This window comes from Siniperca chuatsi, linkage group LG4 (assembly GCF_020085105.1).
Source record: "Siniperca chuatsi isolate FFG_IHB_CAS linkage group LG4, ASM2008510v1, whole genome shotgun sequence".
In the NCBI taxonomy this organism is placed as follows: Eukaryota; Metazoa; Chordata; class Actinopteri; order Centrarchiformes; family Sinipercidae; genus Siniperca; species Siniperca chuatsi.
This window is the reverse complement of record NC_058045.1, coordinates 15,328,337-15,350,322: the sequence shown is the minus strand read 5'-3', so window position 1 is coordinate 15,350,322 and position 21,986 is coordinate 15,328,337. Positions and strand designations below refer to the sequence as shown.

The 21,986-nt window shown below is 42.6% G+C and overlaps 1 protein-coding gene across 3 annotated transcripts in view; it reads left to right on the top strand.

Moving 5' to 3' along the window:
* The window catches only part of wwox (WW domain containing oxidoreductase), a 128,586-nt gene that overhangs the window by 10,753 nt on the left and 95,847 nt on the right, over positions 1–21,986 (top strand). The window lies entirely within an intron of this gene.

Here is a 21,986-nt window from a genome sequence, read left to right as displayed (position 1 = left end):
TAGCCAAAGCCTGATATCCAGTAGCTTATTTCTCTGTACTTAAGTATACTCTGTATATATGAGATCTGATTTAATGGTGCGGCTCATCTAGACTTTTCCATATGTTATCACTTCCTGGGGGCTTGGTCTCCACATGTGTCTTGAGTGACCACTTGTCATCGGATCTCACTTCCCCCCTCTATATGCAAATAAACACATACATCATTACTGTTTGCAAAGACCAAATGCGTTGTAGTTTCTAACCTGAATTTGATTCATTTACTGTTTTATCAGACACAAATAAGACAAATGCCACCGGAGTGAAGTGTTTCTGGGGCCAGGCCTCACCTCATTACTGTACAAAAACACAACTCTATAACTTTATTCACTGATTTTGGTGAAACTGTATCATATTTTATGGAGAAGTCTAGTTTTCCTTCTGGTGTCCTCTGGCTGCTCTACCTCGACTCTGTGATTTAAGGAGTTTCCTGATGGACAGATAGCTTTACTTGTTACTAAAATAACTGCGGCTAACTGTAAATTTGATGCCGTAAGCTAGTTAGCCATGCAGCTAGCGGTCCTATTAGATTTAAAGCTTTATAATTTTAAACCTCCTCCTCTCATCGGTCCAAAGGTCCTGTGCTGTTTTGTGAGTCAGTGAGCGTTAATAGGACCTAGCAGTTACTTTAGCAAAAAGTAAAGCTATCTGTCCATCAGGACTCCGTAAATCACAGAGAGTTGAGGCAGGGCAGCTGGAAGACATCAGACAACGTATTTTGTGTGTACTCCATCCACAAGAATCCATATTGCCTGTTATTGTGGCTTCTTCTTGCTGTTTTGCACTTTACTTCGGCTTATACAGATGATATCAGTTGAGTAAGCGGCCCTTCAATGTGGCCCAGGACACATTCGCGTACACACTACTAAAAGCATGTGGCCACCTCTGAATGTGGTCTGAGCGATTGGATCTCACTGCGTCCTTAATGCGTCTTGGGTGCATTCACAACTGTACTTAGAGCTGTCCACTTGTGATCAGATCACCCAAGACGCATGTTAATGCCAGGTGTAAACAGTGCCTATGATACACATATTCAGGTCTCGTTTGTTAAAGAGAAACCCTTTTTCTAAATGAGAAAAAAAAAAAATTGAAGTATTCGTGTTCTCACAAACTGCCTGCACGCTTCCCAGGAATGGTGAAGAAACTTCTGTATGGGTGTCTCTGCGTAAAGCGCGAGAGAGAGAGAGAGAGAGAGAGAGAAAGTGAGTGAGGGCATCTGATAATTACCTGAGATTATTGCTCTAATATCGCCGCGCTTGTGACGCGTCCCCAGATTTACGAGTGTGGGAAAATAAACAAGTGAAATGTGGGTGCTGGAGCAGAAAGAATAAGCCATTAGCACTGGGTTGATTACAGAGAGCAGGACTTGAAGAAGAAGGAGAGTGAGTGCTCAGCGCAGATATGGAGAGAGAGAGAGAGAGAAAGAGAGAGGCTGAGAGGGAGGAAAAGAGGGGGAGTGAGAGTGGGAGACAAACGCCTATGAGCGAGAGTAGATCTGCAGTGTTTAAACTCACCCAAGTCTCTAATTGAAGTATGCCCCTGGGGCTGTCAGTGCTGCTCCACAGTGTGAAATCCAGTGTACAAATCTATTAATGTAGCTGCTTTGTCTAAATGAGTGAGGAAAAGCTCTGATCCGAGCACCAGATTCTGCAGTCAGATTGATTTTCAAGCTTTACACCTGCCACAGAATTATCCGAGAAGCTGCTTAGAATTGTTTCAAGAGATTAAATGATTGGTGACCTCTGCAGTGTAAATGATAATCTTCCATATTTGTGGTACATTGGCATGTGGCATGTGCCGATTGTCAGCAAATTAAATGATTGAGTTTATAGAGTTCTGTATAGTTCAAATAGAGAACGAGTAGTGAATTACCATTCCCTAAGCTCACTCCATATTTCCTTCTCATGGAATCCCCCTGTTATAGACTAATGAATAAAAGTCACAATATCAGAATAAATCTTTGCCGCAAATTTCTCCCCTCTGGCGACATTATTAATAGATTCAGGAGAAGAATAGAGAGGAGGATTAATCTTTAAGATGATGGATGGACTCTGCTCGCCTTCCCATGCTCCTGCGTTAAGGTCATTTTGATAAGAGGGTATATTTTGGGGTCCTCTGTACAAAAGGTCATCATATCTACTTCCAGGTCCCTCTCAAAGTTCCGCTCTGGCTGCCAGGAGTGGAACTGCTGTCCCGATTGCATAGGACCTGTGACCTCTAACTACCTGCTTACTATTACTCTGAACTCTCCCTTTCTCTAACTCTCTCTGTGTGTCTCTGGCTGTGTGGGCCAGCGTTGCTGTTCAGAGGTGAGAGTGATGGCTCGTCCGCAGAGCAGGGTGGTGCTGTCCAGCGCAGCGCCGTGTACTGACAGTGGGTATAATAGTGGGGTCACCGATGGATAATGGGCAGGTCAGAACAGCCACTGTCTGTTAGGAAGAGCAGTGTCAGAGGGCTTATCCTTCCCAGCCAATCATACTGTGCTCTGCCAGGAACGTCTACAGTATAAACATAACAATACACTTTACAGCAGATTCCTGGAACAAAAAAATCTGTCCTGTACTTCTACTTAATCTTTAACTAATTTGAAAGTATTTGTTTCTGTAATTTAACACATTTAACTGTTCACACATTCATGCTTGACATTATAGAGCTTGTTTGGCACTTTAGAGATTGTATTACCTGTTTGGGTTTTTGCTGACTCTTTTTTTTTAACCATGAAATTAGTTTCTTGCTGTGTTTATGCTACATACTGTTTTCATGATGGGGCTTTCGCTGCATCTCCACCGCAGGCCTAATCTGGGCAGAATGTGTTGTTTTCTCTGCCTCTATTCGAGCTGTGAGGTGAAACCCCTCCAGCAGGCTCATTAGGGGAGTTTAGAGTGGCAGAGTGGGGATAAACATTTACCTTATGATTGTGTTTTACAATAAGCCTGATGCTGGTTGCCTTTATTGGGTTCAAAGGGGGCTGTTTTTACAGGCTGTGATGAAGCCACAGTAAAACCAGGAGGGGATTAAGCAGCAGATGGGTGCTGGGAGAGATGGGAAGACAGATAGAGAAAGAGAAAATGCTGAGAGTGAAGGGTGGTAACAGATTTGCACTAAAAAGAGACAGAGGCAGATAGATTTGGAGAGTCAAAATCTTTATTCATGTACACTAACAAATTTAATTTTGTGGATTGTAATAAATTCATCTTACAGTTGTCATATAGAGTCCTTAAGGTAGCTATTGTGCAAATATTTCAGCTCTGCAGCTCTTGGCCTCTGCCTTAACGATGACATAACTTAGCTGTTTTCCCACAGCCCCTTACCTATCGATGTCCTATTCTGCTCACAGTACAGGCAGGTTAAGTTGCTGGTTAACAACCAAAGGGTTGCCTGCGTTCCAGAGATTTATTTTTCCTGATTGCTTTTAAAATTCTGCTTATCTTTGACTCCAATGTGTCCCTCAGAAACCTGTAATGGACTCCCCTGAGATATAGCTCACTGCTTGGTGGGCCCACCAAGGCCCTTGGCCCCTGAGTAGAATACAATACACACACATACACACATGGCCATACATGGTCTTATTTTGTAATTTCTTTCCTTTAAAAAAAAAAATCCAAAATGCTTATTTCCCCCACTGCCCCTTTCTACAACACATGCTAATGAGATGCTTTGTAAGGCCGTTAATTAGCGAGCTAGTCACTGATTGCTGTGCTTGTTTTTGTTGTGTGTGTGTGTATGTATGGCAGGGGGGGTATTAATATGGCTGTGTGCTGCTGAGGAGAGTTCTGTCAGGGTCTGCTCTGGAACCAATTAGGCTAAAGCTCAGTGTCCACCGAGGCTGCTGGGAGAAAAAAGCCTGCTGCTTGCAATGTCAAACAGCAACATTAACACAGAGAGGCAGAGCGAGACAGACGGACTGAGAGCCGATAAGAAGCGGTCACTCATACAGGCAGACAGATAGTTCCTCTGCTAGATATGAAAATCAGACAAAGAAGACACTCATACCCTCTGCCATAAACCTCTACCTTCACCAGTTTTATCAGATTCAAGCCTTTAGATATAAATATATCTACCCATGTACTGTAGATACTCTTTTGCTGGCTGTAGGATAAGGTAACATCAGAATCAAGGAGACACAATGTTCCTCTCCAAGCGTCTGCTATTTCAGGTGAAATGACTGGATTTTTACAAAGCAGAGGGGGAAAAGGTCTTGAAAGCCAGACAGAAAGAAGGCAGTCTCTCCTTGAGGATGTCAGTACATAAACTTGTGCTCCCATACCTTCCAGAGACAGTCTTAACGATTCTTCATTTCTTATAGAAGACTACTGTCTTGCTGTTAACCGTTTTCATTAGGACACATGCATGCATTCAGACCCCTTTCTGTGTCACCATCACTCTACCTTTAACCTTAGTCACACTTGTTTGCATAGGAAAAGTGGTGCATGTGTATGTGTGTGGAGGCATGTATGCCTGCATTTGCCCGTTTGCCCGGTGCATAACCTCTTGTGTCAGTCTGACAGGCCTTATGCCCCGCTGGCCACCATGCCATGCCACGCTCCTCCCGCTGAGGCCAACAGGAAGCGACACATGTGAAATGCTGACCTGGTTGGTTGCAGTCCCCCCCCCAAGGCCTCAGGATGCTGCTCTTTTAGTCACTCTTCCCCTCTCTTCCCTCACTCCCTGGCTCTTTCTTTTTTTTCATCTTTCAGAAAGGCCTCAAAATACTTTTGTCCCCCTCTGTTCACCCTTCGATTCTGTACCACTCTTTTCCTCTTCTTCTCTCTCCCACAATGATTAAGGAAATTGCAGCCCATTTCCCAGGTCAGTGAGCAGGTCTGTAACGCTCTTCTCTACTGCAAGAGAGCCCAGTAGATCATAGTTCATCATTTTTAGATCTTTATATCTTGCAGGATTTGAAACTTGAGCTTGTTTTTCCTTAAAGTTCTTTTCCTGATGTTTCACAACTGCCTAAATGTTTCAACATCATGTCATAACAAGCTTATTTTCTTGCATTTTTGACCTAAAAACAATGCAACAACTAATACCAAAACAACTATTTCTCTCAATTGCTTTAATTAAAACAGACATACCTTTTTATGGTGCTTTAGGATGTCTCACATGGTGCACTTTCTTTCATTAAAAAGCATAGGCAAAAATAATGTTTTGCATGTGGTTTTGCTGACACACCACTGTTAAAGCTCAGATAAATCCAGTGGAGATGGCTGTTGGTGATGTCGACGCTTGTACTTAAGCAACCCTAGAGCCCCTTTTCAGTTTGTCCCCAGACTATACCAACATTATACCTGCACTTCCCCCTCTCCCTCCTCTCCCAATCCTTTCCTCCAATCTCAGGTGCATCCACTGAATCATTGAGGGAGTGGTGGCTCTCCTTATGTCCAGGATGAGGCATTGTGCAAATCAGTCTGTTTCCTCTCATATTAGTAGTGCGCGTCCGCCTCTCCAGGGAGACCTTCTCATCTCTCTTTATATACTTATTTATTTGTTGCCTACCTGCATTCTATCTGTAAACTGGGAATAAAAAGGTCCCACATTGCCAACTACTCTACATTGTATTTTACGCTGAAGAGAGCGTAAGGATGGATGGAATGAGGGTGGAATTGCGATATGTAAATTTGATGAGGAAACCCCCTTTTCTTCAAATATATCCAGCTCTGATTCTTCCAACAAGCGACTGCACAAAGCTTGACAACTACAATAGGATTTACTGTAATATACCATTGAGGATTTCTTTACATTACGCAGGTGACGGTTACAATGCAGCTCGTGGGAATACTAAAGGAGGCTTTGTGTAGTACAGACTGTTAGTATAAACGTGCAAGAGTACATAAGAGTAATACCTTGAGGTTTTACAGTAGTAAGCATTTTGTGTGTATGTATGATTGTGCATCTATGTAATACACTCCAGAAGTACAGTATGTGTGCACACGTATGAGCACGTGCATGCACATTGCCCATTCACATGGTGTGTATTTAAATGCTTGATTATGCATTTTGCATAGCTTTGGGACATGCATCACTCTTCCCAGACTGCTAATAAAGTGACCAGGGAGATGGGGGAACCTAAATGAATCTTAAAGTGCCTGGCTTGCATTCCTCACTCCCTCACTCTCCCTCACTGTTCTGCTTAGTTATTCCAGCCTGTCGTGAAAAGCTGTGCGGCGCTCAGCTCTCCTCCTCCTTATGTCTGTCTGCTACAGCCAGGTGCTCTGTCTCCTGAAGAGGTGTGGCCTGCTCCTAATTGCCTGGACCACAGTGAACTATGGGCAAATGCTCTGTGTGAAGGAGCACCGTGGAGGAATAATTTTGAATAAATCACATAGTTAGCCGGGTGGTATTTTCTGCTAAATAAGCAGTTCAGCAGCCATCTCACATGGAGGTGTGAGCGTTAGAATGATGGGTCACTTGCCATAGGTCATGTTGGGGAGGATTTAAATGATTTAAATGATGTCACTGCCACTGAAGGGGACAGGTTGAGGAAAGATGTGTAAGGCAGCACCTCTTTGTTGTTTGAACCTGACAGACTCTCATCCTTCACTCTTTCACTCTCCCCTCTGAAAAAGGGCTCATAGCCCTGGGACGAGGGTTTCTTATGATGAGAGAGGTGAGAGGTTGCTTGGATCTCTTTCACTCTTTCTCTCCCTCTTTCTCTCTCTGCCAGCAGAGAATGTTTTTATTGAAGTCTGAGAAGTGCTGACCACAGACAGACAAGTCCAGCACACACTGTAATGTTTTAAATCAGGAGATGAGCCAGTTGTAATAAACTGCAGCCAAATAGACTCAGGCTTAGTCGATGTCTGCCAAACAAGCAAACATAGTAATGTTGAATGCAGAAACCATCTGGCAACTGGCTATAACGTTTATCCGATATTACCCCAAGCTCTTTTAGCATCTTTAGCGCAGTTTGAAATTAGCACAGGCACTCAGATCCCACGATAAAGTTCATATGAGATGCAAAAGGCTAATTAGATGTAATTCTGTGTTTGATGTCTCTGTGAGATTTAAATGGTCTGATGCTGTCTCTCGTCATCTTTCATAACCCACCAAGAGTATATTCAGACATGAGATGGGAGCTTAGTGAGTATGTGTGTGTTTGTATCCACGTGCATGCATTAGGTACCCTACATGTCCATGTCTGAATGTGTTTCACATATGAGAAAGGGGGGAAAAAAATCTCTGTGCATGCATGTACCCTGTTGTCATTTTGTGTTTGTTGCGAAGGACAGAGGGATTGTCCGCTAATGAACAGACAAGTGCGTCATAGCAAGTCAACAGCTGCCACGTTCAACCATTCTGACACTGTAAGTCACATATTTCAATGTCAGCCCGATCAAGAACAACAGTCGCAAAGCTCTCTATAGTCAAGTGCTCTCTCGAAAAGGAACGTGTGGAATTATGATGATGCTGAACATGAAAAGAATAGGCTGTTACAGTTAAGCTGTAAGTGTTTTATTAGCAAACAAAACTGGAGATGAAAATGGGTGTTTTTTCAAACAAAGGTGTGACCTTTAAAAAGCAATAATCACTTGGCAATCTTTAATTCTTTCCATGTATTTACCATGTATATATGTTGAATTTTATTCTATTTGTGTTAATTTTATTTCCCCAAAATCGATAGATAGCATTTTGGTGCCTAACTCTGCAAATAATAATTCTGTAAAATGGCTTTTGCTGATATGGCTGCATCTCTGAGGCTTGTCTTGTGTTTATAGGATATCCTCTGCAGTCAGGTCTCATGGAATTGATATCAGTGAACCGCTCCAGGCATCCAAACAATCCTGCCCCAGGCACAGCTATCATTATTTTCTGGGAAGTTGTGTGGATGCATGCATGCATGCATGCATGTGTGTGTGTGTGTGTGTGTGTGTGTGTGTGTGTTTGTATGTGCTTTGACACAGAGTTAACACTGTTTTACAGCTTAATCAGTCTGTGTAACTGAATGCATATTTATCAGAGAGAAAATTCATGCTCAAAGAATCAGACCTCAGCCCATACATCATTATCACACACACACACACACACACAGATCCACATTTCATTAGAGGGGCAGATTCAGGCAGCAGTAGATTAAAAACAACGTGTGTTTTTACAGGTCCATAAATCAAGCATGGGACGAGGGGGATTCATTTAGAGAACACCAGAGTTGTGGCGTAGTTGCCCTCACGTGACTAATGCTTAACTGCGATACTTTGATACACTGCCTTTTTATTAGTTTCATTCTCTCCTGCCCCATATCAATGATTATCTCTCAGCTCACATTTGACTTGCAGAGTAGGCTAGATGTTGTGTTCATTTTAGTTGAACATTTCAATGATGAAACAGCCTCCCCATCTAACCAGTGATTAAGCCTACACATTGGCAAATGATTAGTCCTACCGAACAGTATTAGCAGCATAATGTATCCTAATCTTACACAACTTGGTTACCTGAGATTGATCTTGTGTATAAGAAATCATGTTTTTACTTTATTTTTACACCATGCATACTGCATTTAGATGGTGAAGCCAGGTCATAGTCTTTATTCTTTTCATCCATCTCCTGTAGGAATGGTGGATGGAGAGCAGGACTGTTAATCTGTTATTGCTATTTGGGTTGCTCATACTTTCAAAAGGGTACCAGGGTTTTAATGGTGTGTGAAGCACTCCTATAAAATGTTTTGTTGATCAGTGATGTTGGGGTATAAATGAAACATTACACTTGTACACCCACACATGTGCTCCCTCTGTCTGACTGTCCAAACTCAGAGTTCCTTTTAGGTTTACCTGTGTGTTCATGTGTCTGTGTGTTTGTGAGTGTGTGATCTCCAGTTTCGGTCATCTCTGTGTTAATGCTGGTCTCAGGCTAGAGAGCAGGTGTAATTTCCCCTGCACTAAAACCCCAACAAGTGGCACCAGGGGAGAGAGGAGCATATTACAGGTTCAAGCGGCTCTACTCCCCTGGACCACAGAGAGCTACAGGCTCTCCTGACCTGTGACCAGACACAGCCCCTGTGTATGGATGTGTGTGTGTCTGTGCGTATGTTGAGGGAGGCTCAGAGGTGTCGGAGTTGCCTCTCTGTGTTTCTTTCATAGTGTAAAGCCTTTATTAGGGTACAGACCTGTTTGGGGGGCTGCAGGGCAATATTATTTCACGTGTTCCACTTGAGAAATGAGCATGTGTGGTTGTGTGTTTACTTTTAGATAACCAGCTCTATATAGAAGCAGGTGAGAAGGTGAACAGGTTCAGTAAATATATCAAATAACTGTAATAACACCTGCTGTAAACCAGTAAACACAGTTTGACCTTTAACCTCTAACTCCCTCAGTCACAGCACTATATGTAGACCATGGGGGCTCAGCTGATTAATTCTGCAGAGGACTGGATACCATGAGGAGAAAGTATGATGTCTTAAACTTTGGTGAGCTTTTTGTTCCACCGGTGCTGTCATAATGGATTTGGTTATTGTTTCTTAGTGGACAGTTAACTTTTAAGCACTATTTTAGTAATTGACTGTCTGCACCCCTGAACAGCCGTAACTATGGCAGGCAGTCCTGTAAAGTTCTGTAGTAAGAGAGTTATATACAAGGACTTTGGAGGTTACAGCCTTTTTGTTTTAGCCTTTCCAAGACCAAAAATACACAGTGTTTTTGTCTGTCCTAAAGTAAACTGCAAATGTTACCATGTCCAGCTAGTTAGCTTACTACCTGCAGTGGTAACCAAGGGTTAAGACCAAGGATCATTTCATACTACATTATTTTGTGGAGTTACAATAAAAAGCCCGGATGCTACTATGTCAGAGTTCAGGGTACCGTTAGCGGCTCTGTCCTGCTCTTTATCGAATTTGGGGCCAAATTTGTTTTCTGAGATAGCGTTATGTTTGCTTAACACCTTGGTTAGTCCTCATCCTAAAAGCCTTTACTCCTGTAATGTTAAAAGTGAAATATACTGTTAAAAAATATGAACAACAAAGCATTAATCTAACCTTTTTCCTGATTATTCCTGATTAATTAGCTACTACACTGCAATACAAGATCAATGCTGCTTCTTTACTTCCATGTCTTCTAAATGGATCACCAACTGATGAAGATGCTCACTTTTTGCCTCGGACATGTAGCTTTAGCCGCAGTCTTTTAGCACAGTATCACATATATATAGCAATTCTCTGTTTAAAATGAATCAGCTGGAAAGACTAAAAACTCAGCAGCAGACTGCTTTTCACCCAAGCCCGAGCTAACATTAGCTTAATTAGTTAGCTACAGCTAATAAAAGCTACTAGCAATCTACAGCTAACAGTTGTGATTTCAGCCACCAAAATTGAAGGTCGCCTCCTAGTGGCCACCTCTGTCAGAAATCAACAACCCAATTGTTTAAAAAAATGACAAAGAATTTCAAATGGTACATCTGCCCCCCCATTATTATTGTAAATTGCATATGTGCCATGCGAGAACAAAAAGCTTGACAGTCCTAGCAACAGTAAGTCAAGTCAATTTTATTTATATAGCCACAAATTTGCCTCAGGAGGTTTTACAATCTGCACAATATACGACACCCTCTGTTTTTATACCCTCAATTTGGATAAGGATAAACTCCTCCAAAAAAAAAAAAACAACCATCGGGACGGGGCTTAGCGGACTCAGAAGAAAAGATCTTGAAGTCCTATGGGGATTTTAGAGAGCAGGTGGAGGCGTACAAAGTTCCAATACGAAATGTCTGAAAAAATATTAGCTCTAATTCAGCTCTACTTGATCATCCACTGAGCTTCTTCACCCTCGTCATTTACAGGGATGTTCTGTAATACACAGAGACCTGCTACAGGACAGAGTAATTTGACGTTGTCATTCCTAGTGTGGTAGTGAACAGAGTTAATTGGTGCCTCTCATCTCTCCTCTGAAGGGCACTGCTGCCTATTAATACAGTGTCATGATAAATTAGCCCAAATAAAACCTTACACACAGCAATGAATGATGAGCTTATGTCTGTGTGAGTGTGTATGTTGGTGCATGTGCACTTGGATGTTTCCTTGAGTGAGTCTGCCTCATTAATTTTTGGTAACCAAATCTCCATTAGGTTTAAATGAATGACCAAGACGAGCCAACTAGGGCAAAGAAGAGGACTGGACTGATGGGCAGAGAAGAGGAAAAATAATGAGAGATGAAGGGAGGAGTGCAGAGTATGGGTGAGGAGGGAGGTGGAAGGAGAAGAGAGTGAAGGGAGAGTGAGGTGGGTGTTGGGGGCCAAGGATGCTCATCCATTACATCCCACAGCGGCCCAGGGGTCGGCTTCAGCAAGACTGATTCAGAGCGATCAGGTTTGGACTCCATCTCCCATAAATCCTGCCATGTGACGCTGATGGATGTGGGCCATAAAGCCTCCCGCTCTGACATGCGGAGAGCAACACGGAGAACCATGGGAAAATGTGAGTGCTCCAGGTTAATGTCAACGAGGCCTGGGAGTGAAGAGGGGATGATGGAGAGAAGGAAAGACGGAGACATCTAGAGATCAGAGGTATAGAGAGGGGGATTGAGAAGAATGAGCGGGCTGAGAGCAGAATGTGAAAAAGCACCGAGTTTGTGGGGACACTGTAACAGAATTTACTGTGACAGTGATTCAGCTGTCATCGTGTGGGTTTAAATCCATATTGCTTGGAGTGCACTGCATAGTCCTACCCCGTGTGTAAGAGATGAAGACATCTAAATATCTTTCCCGACACTCAATTTGTAATTTATTTCCTCACTCATCTCCAAAGGTTGGCAATAAGCTACATGGCTTTATCGCAATGTTTGGCAAGATTGTTGGTGTGTTTTTGTAATGTAACTAATTCTGTGTGTCTTTTCATTTATTCTGTTATTGTATGTCTACATGGTGTTTGATGAGTGACCAAGATGAATTTAGCTCATTAAAAAAGCCTTGTGATTATAATAGGGCCAAATACAGGAACTGCCGACCTGGCTAGACAGGAAATGGAGACATGTATACTTCCTCATTAACAGAACCCCATTTGGGCCATAAAGCACCATCCCAATGCGCACAAAGAAAATGCCCTGATTAGGGGGGTGGAGAGGCATTGCTGCCCTAATGAAGGCTTCCCCCACAGTCATTTATGATATTGGAATGGGTGGTATGGTGACTAGGCCTATGGGATGAGCTGACTTACGGAGATATGGGCGTGAGATAGCAGATGCAGTATATTTGTATGGAAGGGAGAGATGAGAGGGCCGGGGGAATGCATATCCACAACTCATTTGCAGGAGTCAGTTTTACTAGGTTGCGGCTAATGGAGATGAGCTTGTGTTAAGAGCCAGGGGAGACGCTAATTTTACATAAAAGAGGTTTGAGAGCAGTGGGGGGGTGTGCGTGTGTGTGGTCAGGTTGTGCTCAATTTATTCTGCTGGCTCACCAAGTGAATTCACAAATGCTGACCATCTTTTCCCATAAAAGCTCTAGAAGAAGTGAGTGATGTCACTTATCATTATCATGTTTGCTCTTTTAATTTACATTTTAATGAACTGCTATCTGATTTTTAAAAAAACACTATTTGGTTTCATCTTGCACAGAGAGACTTCGGCCCAGATTCACTAAGATTGTGTTTTGAGGGTAATCTGAGCATTTTTTTCGTGTGCCTCAGTTGCTAAGAGTCCTCTGTCAAATTCATGCAAATCACAGACCTTAACACAAAGTTTTTCTGCCACCTATCAAAGTTTCAGAGTTTGTGGGCACTACAATAATTTTTGGGAGAGAAAGTGTTAATAGACACAGTGTTTTATTTGCATAGCCATGCGTAGAAATAGCTGTTATGTGGGCCAGATAATGGGATTTACATCAAATTTATGAGGCTTTATTTTTTGACCAGTGGTATTGTGCGTACCTTCCACTCATTAGGGTGGCTCTTAAACAGCATGGCATTCTGACTGTCATTTTGGTGATGTTGGTGGTATACTTTCCTCTATAAACCTTTAGTAAACGCAATTCTTAATATCTTAGTAATAATTGCAGTCACTGGATGAATATTACTTATCTGATATTGAACCAAGTTGTGCACTGAATTTGAAAAAAGGCACACACATAAATATAGATTTTAAGGCCTTACAAATGTCTTGGCCAAACCTTTAGAGGAGACTAATCTCCTCCCCACCGCTGTCTCCTCCTCTCTCAGCTTCCTAATTTCTTCACTTTTTCTTGTCCCACCCCCCCATTACTCCCCCCACCATCGCCGCAGCAGCTACCTGAGGCCCTTGTGTCCACCTCATTCATCACCTGGGTTTGATTCCTCTGCTTTGAGAGAGAGAGAGAGAGAGAGAGAGAGAGAAAGAGTTGAGGAGGAAGAGTAAAGAGTCATAACAAACCCTCCTCTGTTCTCTCTCCTTCTTTTTTACCTCCCTTCCTTCAGTGTGTGAGGGAGAGATGAATGCAGCCAGTGGAATTAATTGCACCCCGTTACTGAAGATCAGCAAGTTTGCACTGTTGGCGTGCTGATCTGCCATATGGCTGCCCACTAGGTGAACACTTTGATTAATGTTGCCCACTCCCCAGTTTTTTCCCCCACTAATATTTGATTCTGATAACTGAAACTCAGCTCCTCATTCTGAGTGTCTCCATCTACAGTCCTCACTCTCCTCCCATTTCCCCTTTGTTTAGTCTTAGCCTCTGCTCACCTGAGCCATCTGTGTTTGCAGCGAAAGTTTGGTTTCCAGTTATTCCAGCCTTCTCTTTTATTGTTTTTCTACAAGCTTTGCTTACTAAGTCTTTGTGCAATGTGGCATCGGTGTAGTGTGGAGTTTAGAGTATCAGTGAGATTAGAGGGAGTAAGAAAGGCCAGAGTGCGTTTGTGTTAGAGAGAGATTTGGAGCTATGGGTACGCGTCTGTCGCAGTTGATTAGGCCCCTGGTGTGTCGAGTGTTTCTCTATTAGCCTCCTCAGCCTCTCGTTTTCCACTGTGCACAGTGACTACTCTCTACCCCAGAGGTCTGGGATACACACACACACAAACAAACGGTTACAGACACATACACACACGCCATGCACACAGGCAGATAGGACGCTGTGCTGGGGTCCAGGCAGTAACAAGGAGGTGAACAGATGCTGGAGTCACAATATCAATAGGGCTGAGTGTAGGTAATAATACCTTAGCAGGGTCCAGCCATGAGACAGCGCTAACTAGAGAGGCAACTCTCAAGTGGAGCATTCACTATCTGCAAATCACACCATGTAGCTGTGTGCATGTGTGTGTATGTTTGTGTTTGTGGGTGCACATACTCCCATTACATGTTAGAGAGAGCCTGTTTTTGCTGCAGGGGAGCAGTGGGATGATGTCAGTACCATCATCAACTCTGAGATGAAATGTTCTCACCTGAGGTCCCAAGTTCAAGTTTGTTTTCTTTTTTCTCCTGCTATAATGAGGCAGCAATACAGAACACTATGCAGATATCTATGCTGGAGCATCTATTACAATCACTCGGGTGCTTTGTTTTCCCTCTGTTTTATGGCCTGTTCCTGCTGCTCGTCTATTTTGGTCTTCCTCAGTCTTGTTAAGTGCTGCCATTCTCCTGTGTTTGGATGTGGCCCAGAGGGCCCTTAGCGAGACCAGGAGCTGGGAATGAGCTGCGAGCCTCAGCCAGGGGGTGCCCACGGTAGGCTGCCAATCCCACTAAATCTCCCTGATTACCCAGGGTGGCTGTGGTGTGATGGGGGTGTTACCAAGGTGGTGGGCTCTCCAAAGAAGCTGATTGAGATGCAAATGGCGGCCATAACTCAGAGGTAATGCAGACCTGAGCACCCTTTGCCTTGTCCGTTCCTGCTCACCTCACTCTCTCATCGCTCCCCATTTACTCCAGCATAGGAGGAGGGACTGTTATTGTCTCAGGATAAAGTTAGATATTTATCATAGTATAAGATAGGAATAGAGAAATAAGGCTGTGGGCCAAGGAGAATAAGAAAGTATGAGCATGTAAAGTGACTGTGGTTTTGAAGGTAAACAATAACCAGATACTACCAGATAAGTGCACATACTCCTGTGATTGACCACATATGCACACACACACACACACGCATAGACACACCTGAAGATACCAAACTCTGCTACTCTGTTTCTTAGAAAGAACAGATGGACACAATAAAGTGCGAGGGACTCGGCTTGCCAGTAGAAAGGTGGAAACAGGGGAAGAGGAGGGGGAGGAGTAATTGCACAGTCCTTTGCTGAATTGTTCTGTGGATGCAAATTTAAATCCCTCCTATTATTTTAATAATCTGCCTTTTACTGCTTGTGCTCGGATCATTTGTTTGCAAACCAGGTTATTTGGAGAGGGAGGCTCGGGGGTAATTTCATGCTTTGGAGCATTTATATCTATAACTTAATGAGGAGAGGGCCTGTTGTTTCCTGGTAATACACTGCTAGAGGGGAGCAAACTTTTTATTCTCCGTTTAGGGTACTGTTAGAGGGCAATAATGTGGGATTACTCGGATGGAATTAAGGAGCAAACTGAGGAGAGACCTAATGCAGCTTTGGGTGATAGACCAAACTTAATACTGATGTTTCATTCAGAGTTTTTTAGGTTCATGGGGTGTACCATAGGATATGGGCTTTCCCATTTGCCCATTACAATAAGCTTACACAAATTTCTTCAAAGATTTCTTCAGATTTAAGCATCTTCAATCCCCAGCTGCTGCCTAATTGAGCTTAGTCTGTTTTTACCCCTATGTACATTTTCTTTTCTTTCTCAATTAGCTAACCTTCTTAAAATGTTTATCCTACAGACAAACTGTAGTCTATGTATCAGTTTATGAAATTCAGATCTGTTTCCTGCTTATTGTCACTCAGTTCGTGCCAGGGCAAGGAGTCAGCCTAGTGGCCCGGCCCAACTCAATTGAACACAACTTTATTACATTTAGCTGAGAGACAAAAGGAAGACTCGCTGTCTACGGAAAGCAGCACACAGTCTCGTGAAATGATCGGGATTGTTAATGTAGTTACTCTCCTTCAGTGGAGCCAAAGACGTCGCGGGAATAGAGGGATGGAGGGAGAAGGTGTGTGTCCACGTCCCGCCCTCCGCCGCCTCTCCTCTTCTTCTTCTTTCCTTCCTCCTCTGTTCCCTTGTGAAGGACTCTTTTCTCGTCAAATTAAATCAGACTGCATGAATTAAAGCAATAATTCAATTTGTTTACAAGGCATCATTTATTCTCTGTCAGGCCAGTGCTCCGTTGACAATCCGTGGCTTGCTGACCCCCGATCTTTGCTGAGGTCACATGATGCATTCATTACATTGTTCAACGAGAGTCTTTCAGGCTATTATCAGGCGACAAGGGGCTAAAGATGCATGATGAGAATCCTATTATTCAAATCTGTGTAATACTGTAACAGAATGCAAAAGCACATGACCTTATCTACAGACAGGGTAGATCATGTAAATGGTGCTTGAACAACTACAGTTGGTGGTAATGAATGTGTTTATGAATATGAAAATGCCCATTATAATGATAATAATGATTGTTATTGTTTCATATCTGATATAGCCACTGTTAGCTCTTTGCTTTTCCCCCCTTTATTTCCTCTTTCCCCTTTGATTTGATCCCAGGTCGCTCTTCCATTTATTCATTTGTTCCCCTTGTAAAGCTAACTCAGTATCACTACTGTGTGATTTTATACCAGAGAACACAAGAGATTTTATCCCAGAGAGAAGAGGGAAAAAAAGGCACAATCTCTTGTATTTCCAGGCTAAACTATTGTGACAGTGGAAAATGGTAAGCAGTTTAGAATATTGCCAAACAAAAGAGCTTTTAATCAAAGTGCATACCAGACCCTGCGGAGTGTAAAACACTCCCTCATCAAAAGGCCTATTATACACTTACTCACATCAAAGGCCTCCATGTTTCTTAATTGCCAGATTCTTTTCTTATTCAATTATGTTATGCTTATGTTTTTATAAAGCTGATACAAAAAGAGCTTGGGTAACCAAATCAAAAGGGGCTTAATTTATCATCTCTGTACAGCGATGTGTGTTCCCTACAACAGTGTACTTATGTGTAAATGCGTGCATTTCTGCGAGTGTGTTGGGTACTTTACCAGCCCTCCGGAAACCGAAATGATACAAGGCACGAGTGTTTCAGGAGAAATTATTCAGTGTAAAACTAGCAGGTTAAGCTAAAGCAATCACATTACCGCCGCACTTGAAAAGAACATATTATTTTGTACTTGAGAGTGCTGAGCTTTATTGCTGACACCCCCAAATAGAAAGTTGTATATACAGTATAAGTGCACAGGGTCTAGGAATTTTTCTCAGATTTTATTGTTATCTGACCACGTCATAATCAGCATCTAAGTCCGCATGTGCCGTTCAACAGGACACCAAAGTCCCTGTGCAGAATTGCAAAATAAGCTGGGTGTAAATATGTAATTGCCAGTGCTTATTCTGAGATCTGAAATATTAGGGAGCAATATGGATCGTATTAAAATCCTGGTTGTTAGGGGTATCGGTTACACTGAAGACATGCAGGAAAATGTGCACTGTCTGCGAATCTGGCGGAGATGGAGTGGGTGAGATGTGGGGGGAGGTAGGAGCAGGAGAGGGTGAGGAAATGGAGAGGAAGAGACAGAGAGGAAGAGGAGAGTAAGATGAAAATCTCTTAATGTCTTTCTGAGAACATAGACACATTATTTAAATCTCCATCACTTTTTAATGTAAATCTGATCAGGCTCTGCGCTGGACGAAGGAGGGGAGAAGTGAAGTAGAGGCAGAAATGGAGACACACACACACACACACACACACACACACACACACACATACACACACATACACACACATACACACTGATAGATGCAGAAAGACAGAGAGCGGGTTCATAATATAACATTGTTAGGATTGAAAGCTGGATGTTACTGTCTCAATTCACACTATCTGTTATAGAACACAAATGCACACAAAACACTTTTAAAATGATATCAGCTCTCCTTCGCCTTAATGAAAAAACATACACAACTTATACAGGCTGGCTGTGGAATATTTTGTGTGTGTGTTGGTATATATGGGTGCATGTGTAAGTTTTTGAATGTGCGTGTCTATGTGTGTGTTTGTGTGGAATCTGATATCTGCCTCAGGCCCCATGGCCCTGGTCTGTCTGCATCTGAAAAGCAAACTCTGCAATTATGATGACCGCCCTGTCCTTTTCATTTCCCATTTCTGTCTGTCTCTCTCTCTCTCTCTGTCTCTGTCTCAGGCTCTCACACTCTCTCTCCTTCTCTTTCTGTCTCTCTGTCTTTATTTTTCTCTTTGTCTCTCTTCTGAAAGGTAAAGAAATTCTCAATAGTAAGACAATAACAGGCTTGATTACACCTCAAGCTACAATATAAAGTCTTCTTGCACTTTGTTTCTGTGCAGTCCATGTAACTCGCACTCGCACTCGGGTATCGCCTTTCCTTAAAATGTTCTACTTTTGAAAAAAGATTCTTATTGTTGCTCAAATTGTCCTCCCAATTTATCAGACAAGTAGGTTTGTGTATTTCTATGATTCTTGTTGAAATATAACAACAATGTATATTATAATGCAAAACACTATTGCTATTATCATGATTTTTTACATGATCATTTCATACATACTGTTTATATTTCATGTGGTACAATTTTAACATTATATATTATAATTTTTCCAATTGACATTGTGCTCTAAAATACATTTTATATGTAGTGGTGGAAAGTACATAAGTACATTTACTCAATTACTGTATTGTACTTGTAGTTTACTTGAGTATTTCCATTTGATGCTGTTGTATGCTTCTACTCCACTACATTACAGGGAGATAGTGTACTTTTTATTTCACAAAATTTATTTGACAGTTAAAGTTAATTGTTACATTGCAGATTAAGATTTTGAAAAACTAAAATGAGCATATAAAATATAATGCATCACTGTACAGTGAATGAAATGACAGCAGTATATAGTAGGTAAGTACTTAAAATCGCGTCACCTCGACCGGCTAAAACATTAAAATTCTGCTTGCATCAGTATTAATAATTCTATTACATAAAATGTAATTATTTTGTTTATTTAAAGTACATATGGCTGCTAATACTTACTAATACATTTACTTCAGTCAATTTTTAATAGAGTTGTAACAAAGTATTTTTATATTGTGGTATTGCTACTTTTACTCAACTGAAGGAAATAAATACGTCTTCCACCACTTGTTATCGTTCTCTTTTTTTCTTTTTAAGTCCTCCCTCCTTCTTTGTGTTTCCCTCAGCATGCTCGGTGTTTCTCTGCAGCCTCTACATGACTCCTTGTCAGGTTTGAGTGAGTGATTAACTCATTGAAGTGCTGCTTACTAATTAATGTGTTTCATTAATTACAGAAATTAATACTGTGTTTACTAACATGGCCTGCATTAGCCTTAGTACGTCACTGAACGGAAATGTCATCAGGTACTTAACCGAGGCCTGGCCTTTGCTCCGTGTTTGTGTGTGCGTGCGTGTGTGTGTGTGTGTGTGTGTGTGAAAGGTGCCCCTGATGTCTGTGTTAAGAGTATCAGCACGTATGTGCCTCATTCTCCATGTTTCTCATCTGGAAAATCATCCCATGTCCTTCCTTCACCTTTCCCATATCTGCCCCTGCAATTGCTTGATTTGTAACTTGATTTCAGGAAAGGGAAAACCTGTAGATTATCCAGCTTTCATTAGGGGGGAAAAACCCAGTCCATGTCAGAGAAAGAAGAAATCAATTTAATACAGACTTAACTGGAGGAAATTGCATATTCTGCCTCTATGTGCTGAACAGGCACTTTCTCTTCCTCACCAGAGACCTGCCTCCCTATTAATTGCAGTGTGTGTGTATGTCAGTGAGTAAGTGGATGTGTATGTGTGCGTGCATTTGTTTGTTTGTTTGTGTTTGTAATGTGTAGAGCGTGCACATTTATATGTGTGTTAGGTGCTTGAATGCATGTTTCCTGAGTGTGTATTCAGTCTCTTTGTCTGTGTGGAGGTCAATTCTCAGACCTGTGGTAGGGCACCCAGCCAGATGTGTGTTTCTTTATTTGCGCTGTGCATGTGTGTTCACCGCACGTGGTGTGTGTCCATATTTCTTTGTTGGTATATGGTGCGTGCATAAGCACAAGCGCATGTGACTTAGCCAGGTGGAGAGGAAATTGGTTGGTATTTATGAACAAACGTCATAATTGTGACAGGATGATATATGACCAGCCCATTCCACAGTTTCCCCCCTCCTTCCTTTTCTCTTTTTCGTTTTAGCTAAAAATATATCTATGATAAAATACAGTCTTAAAAACTGATGACCAATTTAGTGTGGCGTGTTGCGGACAAGGTCATGGAGATCTGAGTTCCTCTGTGTTCCTCCCTCCGAGGCCTGTACTAATCTACAGAGCAAGAAGAGGGACTCAAAGTCATTTCTCTAATTGCTTTTATAAGGTGCCCTTTTCACATGGTGTCTTCCCTGCTCATTCACTTTCACCACCTTTACAACACCTTACCTCCGCACCTGCTGGTTAATGGTCATGTAATATTGTTGCTGCTTTATATTGATATTGGGTATCTCATATTTAGTGGGAGCAATAGAAACCACATCAAACTATAGAAGACTTTTTTCTTCCCCAACTCACTCTTTTACTATCCTTCTCCATGCCTGAGATATTTACCGGGGTCTGCAGGGTAAGTGTTTTGTATATATGGGGGTACGTTTGATTTCTTAAGTGTTGTTCCTGCATTGGTGATGTGTAAGGGGAGCTGAGGTGGTGAGGGGGCAGCACGAGGTGAGGGAAGATGGAAATGGGGGTTAAAGTGTGAGAGGGAAGGCTGAGAAGGATAAGGGGAGAGGGGGATGAGATTGAGCCTAGTGCATTAAGACAGTGTATTATTTGGCGGTTCCACTTGCTTGCGTCCATTAGGGGTGGCTGCTATGCTATTAAAGGGGCCAGCGAAGTGTGTGTACCTGTGTGTGTGTGTGTGTGTGTGTGCGTGCGTGCGTGTGTGCGTGTGTGAGTATACCTACATGTGTGTGTTTTTAAGAGTTAGTAGAGTGGTCCAGTGTCTTATTGAACAGGATGGGGCTCCCCTGCTTTAATACCTCTTCATTTTATTGGATTGGATGGCCCCAGTTATAATTGTATTAGCGCTCTCCCCCCTCCAACCCCCCACTCTGCCTCCATCTTTCTCCACAGCAGTGACGACATGTCATTCCCCAACACACGTGGAAAACGCCAGGAGAGATGAGGAGAACCTCTGCAGAGGCCAACCTCCTCCACTCACACAGGCAAAGGCGCACTTTTGGTTGCCTCCTTCCTTCTTTCCTTCGTCCTGGTGAAGGTCGTAAAGGTTATTGTCATGTTGCAGACAGCTGTTCTCTTGGGTTTGACGGCTGGAAGTGGGGGCGGAAGGTTAGAGGTGGTGGCAGGAGTGGAGGGCTGAGGGATCTGATGCCCATGTTATCATCATGGTGACCTTGCTGCTCTCTGTCCCGTATAGGCGGCTTTTTTGCGGATGTGCAGCCATGGAGATGGACGCGCAGTTTCTACTTTTCAAGCCATGAAGCTTATTTACACGTGTTTCATTTATAATTAGCCTTCTGCATTTAGATAGAGCGATAGGTTGTGTGTAGCTGGGGGCAGTAAGCTCTGTCACCCCAAGCTGAGCTGTGTGGTGTTGCACACTCAGCGATTACTCCGGAGTTAACCAGAGAGGCTTCGCTGCCTCTCACTTTTCCTTCGCCCTTGAAGAGACCAGGAGTTGTCAGGGTCCTCATAAAAACCCTGAACGATTGCGTCTGTGCGGTCTTCCTCTCTTTTTCTACCCTTTTTTTCCCTCTTCTCCTTCCAAAACCTGGCCATCTGTCTAATTGTTCACCTCCATCGCTTTAATGCTTTTTACATGCTTTTTCCCCCCTCTTTCCAGGCAATAAACTTTATTTTCTTCGCAAGACTTCAATCTGCAGGGGGAGGGTAGGCGGGCAGGCAGGCTGCTCACCTTC